At 41.2% G+C, this 14,721-nt stretch overlaps 1 protein-coding gene across 2 annotated transcripts in view; it reads left to right on the top strand.

Annotated features, from left to right (window-relative positions):
• The first annotated feature begins 12,880 nt into the window (after positions 1 to 12,880).
• LOC117011080 (cadherin-6) overlaps positions 12,881 to 14,721 on the top strand; it is a 103,546-nt gene continuing 101,705 nt past the window's right edge. For both annotated transcript variants that reach the window (XM_033086447.2, XM_033086382.2), the window contains exon 1: positions 12,881 to 13,090. The gene's annotated coding sequence lies outside the window, so the exon portion shown is untranslated. The remainder of the gene's footprint in view (positions 13,091 to 14,721) is intronic.

Below are 14,721 nucleotides of genomic sequence, written 5' to 3'. Positions count from 1 at the left end.
AGACTGGTACAAAGTTGATTAAAATAAGTAGAAACCACTGCTTTTTAGTCTGGGATTTTGGCTAATTCAGTGGGACACTGAACACCCACTTTACAATCTTTTTAGCCCCAAGCAGGAGACATGAGAGAGAAAATCCCCAGCAGGGGGTAATGTAATGTGACCTCATTGGGACGTTCCTACAGAGATGATAACAGAAGGTTTTGATCATGAGAGGGCACCCTGCAAATGTACTGGTTAGCTAGGATTTGGTAAAAATTTCATGTGGGTGGCTTTTTTTGTTATGGAAGTGCCAATATTTTATGGAGTTGTTATTGCAATACTAATGAGAGAATCATATATTTACTTGATCCCTATAATAAAAGAAACATTCATGAAATAAAAAGGGAAAAAAATCTGCCTGTAATCCTGTAATTAATTTTAAAGTAAGAAATAAGAGTTTACCACCCAAATGCCACTGAAAAGTACAAGCAGTTGGGCATCTGAGCCTTAATGTTGGCTCAATCTGACTAGGCTAAATGTTTACGTGTAGTTATATGCTCTTTTAATTGAAGAGAAACTGGAAGAGTCATGGATGAGCCTGAATCACAAATTAAATACCACAGGGATAATTTGCTCCATCTAGAGCCTTTGTTTTATTGTAAACAAACATCTTTTAGCCTACTCTATTTTAAGATGAATACTGTTCAGTGAGAAGAGGCTATTCCTAAGATACTCATACCTCTGGGAGTAGTGCTGCAAAATATACACCATATTCTTCAACTCTGACACGAAGGGATTGCCAGAGAGCTCAGAGTGGTTGGGTCAGTGCAGTTATCTGCTCTGCCTCCCACTTCACACAGCAGCCTTACCCTTCCTGATGAGCCACAGTGGCTGTTTATCTGACTGCTCTGTAAACCAGATCACTCAAACGCTTGGGGTTAAAAGTAACCCCGAGAAGTTACAGTAAAATAACTTCAGTGACCCAGCTCACTGGTTCAGCTCTCATCGAGCTGTGTCAGCAGAGTTGGAGGAGTTGGGACGGGGAACTGCAATGCAGCCTTCAGCATTTCCCAAGCATCCTTCCCAAGCATAACGTGTAATTACACCCTCCTCAGCCTCTGCAGCCCTAGAAGCTGGATGCCTCTCACCAAAAAATCCAAGAATAACAAGGCTGTGCTTTGGCAATATAGCACATTTGGCTTCAGAGTCCATCATAGATTGTGTATGTAACGTACTAATTCACTCTGCCAGTGGTGACAGGTGAATTTTTACCAGCTGGCTGTACCAGCAGTTGCCTATTGCACTATAGCCAGCATGCAACCACTGTACCAACATATCATCATTCATTACATGAATCTATCCTCTGTTCAACAACCAAAGAAAAAGCAACTGTGAGCTGGTTCTTGATCCAGGCCAGATGTCTGTTTTGCACAACCTAGCCCACAGATCCACTGCTTGGGAGTGCAGAATTACAGGGTGGGCAGACTGGTGTGAAGGCAGCCTCACTCCCACCCTGTGCCTCACGCCTGGCTTGCCCCAGCTCTGTGCTAGCAGGATGAGCCCATGCAAGGAAGCCCAGCAGCTTTCAACTGATGTCACATCAGCTCGGCCACAGGAGCTCTCAGTACTGCTATGGCAATAGATACTCTGTCATGCAAGCTTGGAAATTATTTTCATCCAGCCCTAACAACTTTAAAAATTTGCCTGCTGTGTAAGACAGTGAAAGCAGTGATGGATTGCTTTCTACCTGGCAGCTGACACAGTCGGCGACGGCCAACTGGAAAGGCCTTCTTGAGGAGGGAGAGCTGCTGTGCCATTCCAAAAGCCATTCTGGAAGGGGAACTCTTCCATAAAAGGCAATGCCGCAGCTTGGAGATTTTGCAGGGAGATGTTGCAATGTGTCTGGGGCAGCTCCTGTGACAATCAGTTCCCATTTCCAAACCAACACTGGTAACAAGCACAGCTTAAGTTCAGATGACTGGTTCAGAAGTAACAGGACAACAAATCACCTCCAAAGCCCTTTGATCATCTTGTGACACAAACTGCACTTTTGTGAGATTACTTTGTGCTTTCAGAAGCAGTATTCATTCACCTCCTTCGCGGATATGGAGCCTTTGTACATATCACTTTTCATTTCAAGATTCTGGATCTCTGAATAAAGCTCACCTGTCTTTTCTGTATGAATTTTTTTTGGTTTTTTTCTGTTGACTATGCCCCTACTCCTTGCAGATTTCAGAGAATCAAGTTTTCTCTTGCAAACTACACAAGAAAAGAAATGGAAGTGTCTTGTAAATTCCAAACCAAGCTAGCATAACCTGGTGAGTGCAAAAGACAGAAAGAACCATAGTATTCTGAAGATGAAATGCAAGAGTAAGAAAGGATTCTGTGTGTGTTCTTGCCTCCTTATGTGCATTAGAAGCTCATTGCAGCCTTTAATTGCCAGTGAGGGTGGACAAAATAGAAGGGTCGAAGAAGAAAGCCAAGGAAAAAATAATGGAAACCTGACCAGTGATAGGAGCTGATTGCTGTTGGCAGACTGTATAGGTTTCAAATTCATGCTGTGACTTAGGAAATAAGTCCTGGCTGGGATGCATTTTTCTGGAATATCCCTAAGGAATATCTATCAGTGATTCATCTAAGCAGCCACTGGATATCATTACCACTCTACCAAAAATGAGGATAAAATAACAATCTGGAAGAAATGAAAGAAACAAGTGCCCCAGATTTTCTCTCCAGCTGTAGTAAAGAGATCACAAGGGTGGGTAAAGAAAGGAGGGGGAATGAGAAAAGGGCTGAACTTTTCATCTGCATGTCCTCAGTTTGCCTTTAAGCTGTGCACATCTAGTTTACTCTTGTTAGAAGTTACCACCACTGTACTTTGTAGATCTCAAAGAAAGAGATAATTGCCTTTTTTTACAGTCACATGCTTACTAATACAGATCTCTATTTCTTTTTCCCCAGCCATACACAGTAGGCCCTCCATCACTCAAAATAGCATAAGCTTTGCTAAAGATGTTAATGCACCATCCAGAGCACATACAATGCACAGGCTTTGACAGGTTCACATTTTGAAGTTCCTTTTGAACTCACAGTTTCTCTCTTTTTTTGTCAGATGAACAGTGGCCAATTATAAATTAATGCTCTTTCCTAAAGCCCCATCCCAACAGTTCCTATGAGTTATGTTCCGACTGAGTGTGTGTTACATGATTTTATGTCTCCAGACAGTTGTTGGGCATATTCCCTGCTGTGGTGGTTAGCTAATATATAACTCCCATAATCATATGGGAGAAAATAGAAGGAAAAATTAATTCTAGTAAGAAAGAGCCTTATAAACTTTTTTTTTTTTTTTTGGTCAAGGACATGCCAAGAAACTTATTTTTATCCATAGCATCAGATACTCAGCTGGACCTCGAACAACAGTTCACTAATTTACGTCAGATGCCCATAGGGTCTATTTGATTTGCAAGTTTAAGTAGAAAACTGTTATTGAAAGTAGTGCTCTTATATATAAATATATAGCTGATCCAAAGAGAATGTAAATATCTACCACAAACCAAATTCACCCTAGATTCTCTGAGCCTTGCAGAAATTAACTGTAAGAATTACACTTTGGAGCTTTTAAAACAAGAGATAATTGCCTCTTTTTTCTATCATGGGTTTACTAATACAGAACTCTAGATTTTCCCAATCCTCCACAGTGGGACTTCCATAAGTCAAAGTAATGTAAACTGTGTGAGAGATGCTAATGTTAAGCACTACAAAAATATTCAAATAGGCTATACAGTATTTCAAGTGTGAAACAAAGCCTGTGGGTTCAGGAAATATTTCCTCACCCAGTTCAAGGAGAACATGTAAACAGGATTTTTTAACTCTTCATAGTCTGCAGTGAAGCTTTACTGTAGTGCTAATCCCCATAGTACCTTGAGCCCTGATTCAACAAAGATGGAAGGTGAACGCTCCAGACTTGGGTGGAATACTCTGGTGCCCAAAGTTTAGTCTGTTTCTATTAACTTGCAGAACTACAACCTAGGTCAATAAATTAGGATTTTCAACAAGAATCCTAAAGCAGCTACTATCTTCCCCTGCATTACCATGGGTCCCTTCTAGTATATTTGTTTTCATTCAGCTACAAGATGGCGTTTTCCTACAAGACTCCACCTGCAACATTCTAATTCCTGCTAAAAGTTTTCCTACCCTAATAGAAGGCCAGTATAATAAAAGGTTAGAAGAAAAATCTAGTAGAGTATGTTCAGGTTTTTCCTTTTCAGTATAGTACCTATTAACAGGATCTAGGTGTATCCCACAGTGTTGCAGTTCCTGAAATAGCTACAGGAAAAGGAGACAGTGAAATGCAGAAGGCAATGTATTAATTCTCTTGTGAATTGCTATCACAGTTTGGTACTAATTGAGAAAGTAAATAAAAAAGGTCCGGACAATATGTTCTTTCCTAGTGGGGACTATTCTCATTAAATGCAAAATAAAAGGCTGCTGCTTCTCTTTCTGACTGGAAATCCTTAACAGAGGCAAGAATACTTCTCTTAAGGAAAAATGGCCCAAAATTACATTAATACCAGGTTGAGTAGCCAGCTGCATTATGCAGTTTCAATATTTCCTTTACATTTCATAGCAACCATTAGTGAGCTGCCTCATCCTTAGGGACTTTACTTCTAATGTCCCACATAGGGTAGTTGTGCAACTCCATTTGAAGAAAGTCATTAAAAATTCTGCCAAGAGTTTGGCTCCTGGTTTCTACAAGTTCCTTAGAAATGCCAGGGCTTGAGGATCCCGGATACAGGATAACTGGGCAACTATGTAAATAACCCTGGAGGATTAGGATAAGGGGTTACAAGTTACCAGCATGGAAGCAGATGAGGTGGAAATCTTCTAAATTTTGCAGACTTCTAAGAAAAGTTTATGTATTTACAGGAACTGTAAATGGACATTTGTACATTTTCAGCTGCAATCACACCTTCATTTGAAATTCAGGCATCCACTTAAATGCAAAATACCCCTGCCTTCTTATGATGCACACTGAGATTAGCGTCACTCTCCTACAGTAACAAGTGTTAAAGTCACAAGAGACAGGGACAAAAGTTACGAAAATATCCTGGTCACTGGATTTCATAAACTGAAATCACAAAGTTTATCAGGTGGCTTCAAAGAAAGGCATAAGGAGCTGCAATTTCCACTCTTCAGATGAAGGCTTTTGTGACAAAGCAGATGCGAGGAATTCCAAAAAGAAAAGGGAAGGGGATAAAAAATACCTTTTGTAGGGAAGAATAAAATGGTCCATGTGGAATGTCATTTAAAAAATTCTCTAGGCCCCTGCCTTTAGCCAAACATCAGAAAGAGCAAATTATGTTCTTAGGTAAAGCAAATAGCATAAAAATAACCCACAAAGATGTGGTGCAAAGAGTGTTTGCTTCTTCTGGGATGACAATATCAGTTGTCAAGTCGAAAGGCATCAGCAGATTCACTGATTAGCTCAAGTAAATGCTAATACAAAACTCTAGATCACTTCAAATTCTGTATACAGCTACAGAAAGATCTTTCACAAGTGTCCTGGGGATTTTTCATCATTTTTATTACTCTGCTGCTACACAACTTCTCCTGAAAAGGGAATGTATCTCTTAATGTGCAGTATGACAGTACATTTTTTCCAGTGACACAGCCATTTAAGAAATTTCCTCCAACCACCACTCTCCTACAACCACACTCTCCCACAAACACAGAGGTACAGTAGTTCATGATCCACTCAGATTTACCACTGCAACAGGTGACTCAAATAGTCCAAATTACAAAACTAACTTTGTCAAGAATCATTTGTAACCATATTGATTTCTGTGACCAGGTTACAGCACATCCCATTGATGGCTTTGATGACAAATTTGGAGAGAGGTGAGTGGGGGCAGAGGCAGGAGTGATGAGCCCACAGGTAGAGGAAGGGGAAATTACTTAAACTGCTTTGTCAAGAAAAATGCAATGTGCATTTGCAGCCTTAGTGTAAGGGAGGTTTGTGGGTGGGTGTCGGTGTGCGGCAGAATTCAGTGCTGGTGAAACCCCACAGGTCACTGGAGCCACACAAGGAACATACTTGGGACTATACGAATCAAAAAGTGGAGGAGATGGGGGAGAGAAAAGCACCACTTTTTAGAACACTACTCAAAAATTATCTACTATTCATTGTGTAAATGACCTAGCCTAACAGATAGAAAAGTGTATGTGTCAACATTGTTATCAGGAAAGATGAAGATTTGGACTAAATCCTAATCCTGAGAAGGAGGAGCTGATCAGCCTGGGGGGAAAGAGTGACCGGTGGTTCTCAGCAATACTTATGTGAAAAATTAGAAAGATAGACCTGGACTCTGAATAAGAGGACAAAACATTGGTTTGTGCTAGAGCAGAGTAGGAGCCAGGTTTGATTTTTACCCCCCGATCTAAACTGACCCACTGCATGAATCCTAACTCACTTCATCTCTGCATTTTCCTTTTTAGCATTTGCCTTTCATCTCTATTTAGGTGACAAATCCTTTGGGCCAGGAAATCTGCAAATGGATGTGCGTATGTGTGCACTACTGAAAAATACACTGTGATTTTGATGTATTAATTATTTGCATGACTTTTTTAGTGCTTTATCTCCCATTGCAGTAGGTACTGTGCAAACTGACATGAATAGACAGTTATTTCTCCAGAAGTTATTAAAATACGAAGTATGCTCATGTCAGACTCACAAGCAAGTTATTACTGCACAGTGAGTAGCCTACATCAGATGAGGCATAGTACCTGTTCATAGAGGCACTCTTCGCCAGGAATAAATGGAAGATAATTCTTTTTAGCCCAGTCCACAGTGAAAAGGGATTGACAAAATCAAATTATATGGTGTTCTCTACCATCTGAGAGTACATACAGACAGTCACTGTGGCTCAGGTAGTGAGAAGTAACTGGTTAAACCATGGTAAATTACACAGAAACTCTGAGCCCTTAGAGAAGAGAGAATCGATGGATACAAGCAGACAGGGGACTGGCAAGAATGTTAGCTTCACACAAATAAATAATAGGTTTCATGGCCAAAGTTAGGCTTTGTGACAATAAATGCAATCACCTAGAAGATTTCTGCAGGTTATACAATAAATTAAAGGATATTTTTAACAGAAAATTAAGTATTTCTTGTAAAATGTTTATATGCATCTTGTAAAATATTCCCAAAGCATCCAAAACTTTGACCAATATGGAAAGATGCATTACCTTCTACTTATGCCACAATAACATTGGATGTGGAAAAGGGTAATATCTCTAGATGCTGACTAGGGCTTATGACTAACAACTCCTACAACAGTGGCATCAGATTATCACTGATAACCTTTTGTATCAGTTCCAGGGAAGCTATCAAGATTCTGACAGAAGCTGGATGATGTAGAGTGAAATTTGGTCATGAAGTTATTCTATTGTATAATGATTATTCAGCTAGAGGGATAGAATCTGATTTTTCATTTGCTGCCATCCCATGTATGCAGATGTATGTTGGCTCCTCATTTATCCTAATGATGTAAGCTTTCATTTTTAAAGACTATACTGGTTAAGGTTTAGTTGATCTCCATGGTGTTTTGTATAGAAGAAGTCTCTGTCCTTTCAGACCATTTCTATGGCAAGTTGAAGTGCTGGCTGCTTGTAGGAATGCTGATTAGTGCAATTATAACTTCATGTACCTGTTGAGGCAATGAAACTCCCCAGGCATTAGCTGCTATTTACCCATCTTATTTGTTGCGCTGACATTTTTATGCTTCTGTCAGGAATGATCAATCCGACATATCAGGAATGCAAAAGGTGAAGGAAGCTGTTACATTATTTTTTAACAGCACAGTTTCTTGTTTGCTTGCCATGAGTGAGGGGTGAACCCTGAAATACAAAGGTTTGTTTCAGCTGAACCTGTTTAAAGTACCTGTGTGTGAAACTTACCTGCCACCCTTCAGCTTGTTACCTTCATAACACAATTCTGTAATTACTGACTCCACAAGCAACATAACAACAGCTGTTCTTATGATATTTTAATATCACTGGAATTAGGAGAGCTAAGATATTCAGAGGTGTATGACAGTTTTGAAAATAGCTGTTTCAGTATGAGTTCAATCCAAAATGAAATTGTTTTTGCCATACCTAGGCAAAAAAGGCATGGACAAAACACTGAAGGAAAAACTGGTGAGGGACCATGATGGTCAGGTTTATTCAACTCAGAAATAAAGGTAGTCACTAAAGAAAATCTGTGTTTCTTTGAAACAGTTTACATGTACCCAGAGAAGTAGAGGAATAGCTACCATGGTAGTTGACTGGAAAATCTAATTTCTGGAATAGTTTTGAAAATAAATTTTCATCTTCAACTTAGACAAGAAGACTGAAGTTCCAGTTTGTTCAGAGGAACTGCACTATTAATGAATAAATTCAACTACTTCAAGGAAAAACCAAAAATGTTATAATTACTATTTTCTGATTCCCATAATTCCCTGGCTTTCACCACTGACATGAGGAAAGACACTCAAGAAACCATGAAACTGCAAGAATTTGCAGTATCAGGTTCCCTACTTGGGAAGCAGCTGAGAAGTTCGTAGAGCAAGCTAAGAAAAAACAGGCAGATTTCATAATGTTTCCACAAAATCAGCAAGCTCTGATTCACGTTTTGCTTCTTTGTTCTTTTGTATCTCGCAGTAGGAGTCTTTTTCACCCTAAAAAACCTATGGAATAGGCAGAAATGGAGTAGTTCCTCATGTGGTTTAAGAAGGAGCAAATCAAACCATCTGCTGCTTTTCTTCATCACTTCTAGAAGAGGCTAAAACATGTAACAAACTGAATTTAGAACAAGGCATTCAGATTCATTGGAATAACCTCCTTCTACAATTTTGGCAGCCTCAGTGGGAGAAGACATGGACAAAGAACAAAACTATTTAGAGATTGAGAACAAATATACTATGCAGGGCTACATGAAATCACTGGGATCCATTGGGCAAACCATTAGTATTCCAGTGGTCAAATGGACCAGGAGGAATTGACAGAAGATGGGAAAGTGTTTCATGCTACCCTGTTTCTTAGGTATTCGCAAGAGACTAGGACTAGGAAGACTCCAGGGCTGTTTCAGTGCTATGAGAAGTACATCTTGCTCAAAGAATGGTAAAATGTGACGTTATCTCAGCCCTCACAATTGCCTGGCTAATCTTTGATCACTATGTATAGATCTACAGGACTGGGTTTAAAGACTTGAAAGATGTGCCATTCAACCATTCAAACTTAAGAAAACAAAGATCCCCACCTTTAGGGAAAAAAAAAAAAAAGCAGGAAAGAGTGAAGAGAAATTCTCTTAGACTGAGTTTTCCCCTTTATAAATTCAGAGTAAGGTCCCTCTTTATTTTTGGAAGAGGTTGAGCAAACTCTGAAGTATGGAGTTACAAAGTGAGACATTCAGATTGTTTCATAGATACTGCAGCTTGTAGTGAAACATAAGTGGCTGTTTAGTCTTTAAATCCCACATACGCATTTTCTATTGTTTGGAAATAGTATTTCACCTAAATAGCTTAGAGAATATTGCCATATATTCCTAGCTCACAGTGTATTTCGGTTTTTTGATGGTTCATGGACATTTGAGGCACAGTCGGAAAAGTTTGGGCATTCCACAGAGACGGCAGAGGCAGAAGTTGCCACTTGGGATCTTTGTTCTTTGCTAATTCTTGCCAGTCCACGGGCAGGAATGCTTGCTTAAGAGAAAAGGCACAGACAAGATAGGTGTTGAGATAAGTATGTTTTACCTTGAGTAGTCATTCTGATTTCCAAATATGAGATTGGTTCAAGAGTTGCAAACAATGTTTGTCTCCTTTCTAGTCTTGGAGTCTTAGACCTTCTTACATTCTCCACCTCATGGTAGGGAAGTTGTTTTCAGCAATCTTGATAAATTTTCACAATCCTAGCTGAGCCTTTCACTCAGCTAATGCATCAGGTATACAGGACTCTTCATTGGTTAATGATGCGATCTAATCTGCTAATTCTATTATCATTATAGCTGCCAATAGAAGAGGGCTGAGGAAGAAGAGTGTCATCCTGACAATATCTCTCAAAAATGAAAGAAGTCTTCTTCACACAGCTATGGACTTCAAATTGTAAACCACTAATTCATATAATTGATTAGAAGATAAATATCGTATGCACGTATTATGGAGAACACAACAGTTCCTGCACTAACTTTTCCTTTTTAACAAAAATACAGAACTCCTTGGATATTACAAATTCCATTCTGGTTGAAATTAAAATTTAAATTTAAAAATGAATAAATAAATAAAATAAAATAAAATAATAAAAGTAGCCTTACTAAAGCTAATCAGAGTATGATACATCTAGGAATGAATAATGCCCAAGGAGACCTCAGGGTTAGAGTGGGCAGTGAATTGACAATGCAATATGGCAGGGAACAAGAAAGCCTGCAAATGTGATCTGTCATAAAGAGAGATAGACTGTGTCCAGAAAGCTCCTGTGGGAATGCTCTGCAAATAGTCACTGAGTTCCTGACCTGTCATTGCTGAAAAAAAAAGAAAATAATGAGGAAGCTAGGGGAAGTTCAAAGAAGAGCAACCAGAATGATCTGCAGGCTGGGACAACTCAGCTGTGGAAAGACTAAAATGGTCAGATAATGGCAGTGGTACCTAAGCGGGTTTTCAGGGTGATTTGCTTGAGTTCACAAATATATGCAAAGCAGAATCCAGCTTCTTTACATTGTTTTGCCTTTTTTATTATTATACAGAGTCCTTAAAAAAGAATACTACCTACACAGTGGCTGTGGGATATAGCCTGAAGGCTTTCTTAAAGAGCCTGTTGTCCACAAAAATTGGATTCGCTACCTGGTGTGCAACAAACCAATAATTACACAGTCATGAGAGACATTGATTATTTATTTCACAGTTGCACAAGCCTGGGTGCTTGGTGGTATTCCACAAATCAAGCTATCAAATTTTCACTGTTTATGCATTTCAGCAAACAAAGGAATTAGTGGTAACAAGTTGCATAGTTCTGTATTAGCTAGTATCCTATCTTCTATTGGTTAATGATTCTCTTGCTTCTCATGCTAGTTAATCTTTATGCTCAATCTTTCTCTTGAGTTGTTGGGTTTCTTCGGTCGATGGTCTGTGAGTCGGCATTCATGATCTCTCCCTGCCAGAACTGCCTTTTACCCAGTTGGAGCTCATTTCAGCACAATTGCTGAGTTAGCTTTATTAGTTTCTTCCTTACCTTGGGAGTTCTGCCAGTTGTCCTTGTGGCTCACAAATTCTGCATTCTTTGCGTCCACTATCAATGAAACATCCTTCTTCCCAAGCTCTGATAACTTCACCCTAGGTCTGAGATCACTGCAGCATGTCAGGCCCTAACCCTTAACAAGGCAATTCTACCAACAAGTAATTTATTTTTCTAACACCTGGACATCACTTACAGTGTGCTTGTTAGCTGTGTTTCATGGATTAAATCTCCCTTCTTGTTGACTAATGTTGAGAGTACACAAAGACACAACATTAGAGAACATTATTCCTTAAGAAAATATTACATATTCCACATTTTGCAACAAGCCCAGCAGCAGTTTCAGCTATGTTATGGACATGGTGCTGCAGCACTGTAGAAATTACAGCACAAGCAGCAAGATTGTTACCTGAATTCCTGGTGCTCAGGGTATTTAAATTATACTTATGCCTTGAAATAGTCCAGGAACAGGACACAAAGATGGCTTAGAGCCAGCACAAACCCATCCTTAAGACATACAGCATGCAGAAATTGTGAAAGGTGAGTAGGACAAAGGGAAGAAAAAAGGAATAGAAAAAGAAAGAAAAATAAGATGACTTTAGATTTACTAGCATGGCAAAAACCATAAAGGTCAAATCCAAGATTGTGGAGATGCGAGAGGCAAATGACAGAAAGCTTCACTTCTTGCAACATTTGCTATGAATCTTAAGGGGACACCATGCAGTTGAATTGGAGTGGACTCTTGTCAGGTAAATAATAAACTGGTTGGCAATTTCCATCTTGTAATTTAATATATAGATTAGGAAAATGTAAAGCCTTATTCCGGGCTGTATTTAGGCGGTTTGGGGCGGGGGAGGGCGGGGGGTTGGAGCTTGTACAAAATGCATGTGTTCAGAGGGGATCCAGGAGTCCCACGGGAAAAGCTGAGATTTCAGTCCGTTCTGCATTGATTAGTCATAACCTCCTGAGTGGGAAGCCCTCTGGGAAGAGAGGGACCAAGCAAAGGCAGGTACCTGGAAAATCCCCCTCCGCTGCTTTCCATTCACATAGAAACCGCCACATGCGACCACGAAGTGTCATCTCCATTAATAATTCACCGGAATATCTTGATTCATCAAGTCCAGGAACTTCCTGGGAAGTGTGGGAAAAGACCAGCGGGGCATCTCAGATGTCGAGAGAAGGACTTAAGAGCAGCTCGGAGGCTGAGAAACCGCACAGCACAAATACACGGCTCACAACAGAGGAGCGTGCCTCTGCCTCCTCTTTATCCCCCCTCCCCCGATTTTATTCCGCTTTAGCTATCGCTACCAAACGATTGGGAAGAAGCTGGCTGCTCTCGGCGGGGAAGGGGGGCTCCCTGGCACAACCCTCCCCCTCTGCCCTCCCACCGCATTCAGTTGCAAATCCCTGCCCGCCCGGAGGAATCGGCTCCGCGCCCGCTGCGCGCCCCCCCGGCCCCAGTGCGGCAGCTCCGCCGGCCCCGGCAGCCGCAGCGCCGGCGCCAGGGGTGCGGGTGCGCGTATGTGCGGGTGTGTGTGCGCGCCTGCCAGGGAGCCAAGCCGAGAGGGAGGAGTTTGGCTTTTTTTTTTTTTTTTCCCCCCCCCACCTTCTTTTTTTTTTTTTTTTTCTTTTTTTTTTTTTATTAATCAGGAGCAGTGAATGGAAACCAATCAGATAGAGAGCCCCCTCGGCTCGGGCTGCCTGCATGCCGGAGTTAAAAAGTGCTGCTGGCCAAGCGGGAGCCCTAGTGCGAGGCGGGGAGGTTGAGCGGCGGGAGAACGGGCCGGGGAGCTGCGCTGCTGCCGCCGACCCGGGCGAGGCTCGGCCGCGTCGTCCCTGCGTGCCGGTAAGGAGATGCTGCACCTCTGGAGGGGCAAGTCGGAGCTCTCACCAGCCAGCCGCCTTCTGCTTTTTTTTTTTCTTTTTCCTTTCTTTCTTATTCTTTCTGCCGTGCTTAGTGGGAATACTAATTAAGGGGGGCGGGGGGATGGAGGAGGGGGACAGCACTTATTTTGCAAAGTTGGCAGCTGCCTTGCGGAGGGCTCTGCCCCCGCCGCCGCTCCGGGGTGACCTCCCCGGGGCTCCGCGCCCTGCCCGACGCTCAGGGGCGTGCGGGGACCGCGTTTGCTGGCGTTGTAAGTCAGCAGAAGGGATGCGGCGTTTTCCTGGGGATTGTCATGACCAGCAAGACACTTTGGGCCAGGAGAGGTGGTGAGAGCGGGAGAAGGGTCGTGTGTGCTTGGAAGAGAATAGCAGTAATAATTAATAATAACAGCAGCAAAAGGATGAATAACTAGAAAATAATATTTTTTTAAGTCTGTCTCGGTTTCTTGATACTGTCTAGTTGCTGTGAAATAAATACAGGGCAAAACCCTTCAGATCATGAGCGAAATCTGAGGCAAAGTGCAGAACTGAATGTAGAGCACAGTTGAAATGAGACGCTTCCTCAGTGAAAAGAAGGGGGCAGAGCGAGCAGATCTGGGGACGTTACAGGAATTGACAAATGTGAAGTCTTTTATTTGATAAAAGAACGGCTTGGGGAGTGCTGGAGGAGGTGGAAGTAAGAGGGTAGGCGTATAGGCATTTTTGCAGGAAAGAAGTTGGGTAACTGCAGAAAGCAAGCACTGAATTTGGTAGTGTAGTAAATGTTTCTAAGGAGCCGGTAACACACTTTCTCTGTCAGCTAGGTTGAACTATTTATGTATTCATATATATGTAACACCTACTTACACACACACTTAGGGAAAACGGTTTGCATACTACATCTGTGTATTCCAGTTCGAAAGGTTGAGTCAAGAGATAAGCAATAGCAGTAGAGGTCAGTGGCTGTGCAAAGGAGTCCTGTCATTGCTGCAATAAAATCCATATTTTACGGAGAGTTAAATGCAGCACTTTTTAAGTGCAAGTGGATGGTCACCTAAGTAATTCCTGATGACATTCAAGGTTCGAGAAGTTTAACGACCAAAATTACTCCCAGCATGATAGCACAGCTACTACTTTTATACAAATCTAGAAGATAGGGTACCTTTTTCCTTTTACTTGTGTGTGGTGTGGTGTTTTAAAGTTCTGTTAGCAGTGCATGAGAGATTGAGTAGCACAAATTATTTACAGAGTGTAAGGTCAGTCCTTTCTCCAAATTTCTAGCGCAGCTGGAATGGAGAGTACAGTTCTGTCTATTCAAGAATCTCTGAGGATGGAATGTACACCCTACATGTGTACCTCATGAGCTCCATGCATTAACATTTGTGCAAGGAGAACATTACAATCAAGAACAAGGTTGTTCCCATTCCCTTTTCTCACAGGACTGTGTGTAGCATCATTCTGGAAATGACAATTCCAAGGGAATAAAATTACTTGATCTTGCAGACCTCTTTGGTTTTAATCAAAATAGACATAGCTCTCCCAGTCAAGATAAGGGCTTATCTCCTGTATTTGCTGGGCTGAAATCTCTATTATGCAGACAGTTCTTTGCAAAAG

Source organism: Catharus ustulatus, chromosome 1 (assembly GCF_009819885.2).
Source record: "Catharus ustulatus isolate bCatUst1 chromosome 1, bCatUst1.pri.v2, whole genome shotgun sequence".
NCBI lineage: Eukaryota > Metazoa > Chordata > Aves > Passeriformes > Turdidae > Catharus > Catharus ustulatus.
This window is presented reverse-complemented; position numbering and strand designations above follow the sequence as displayed.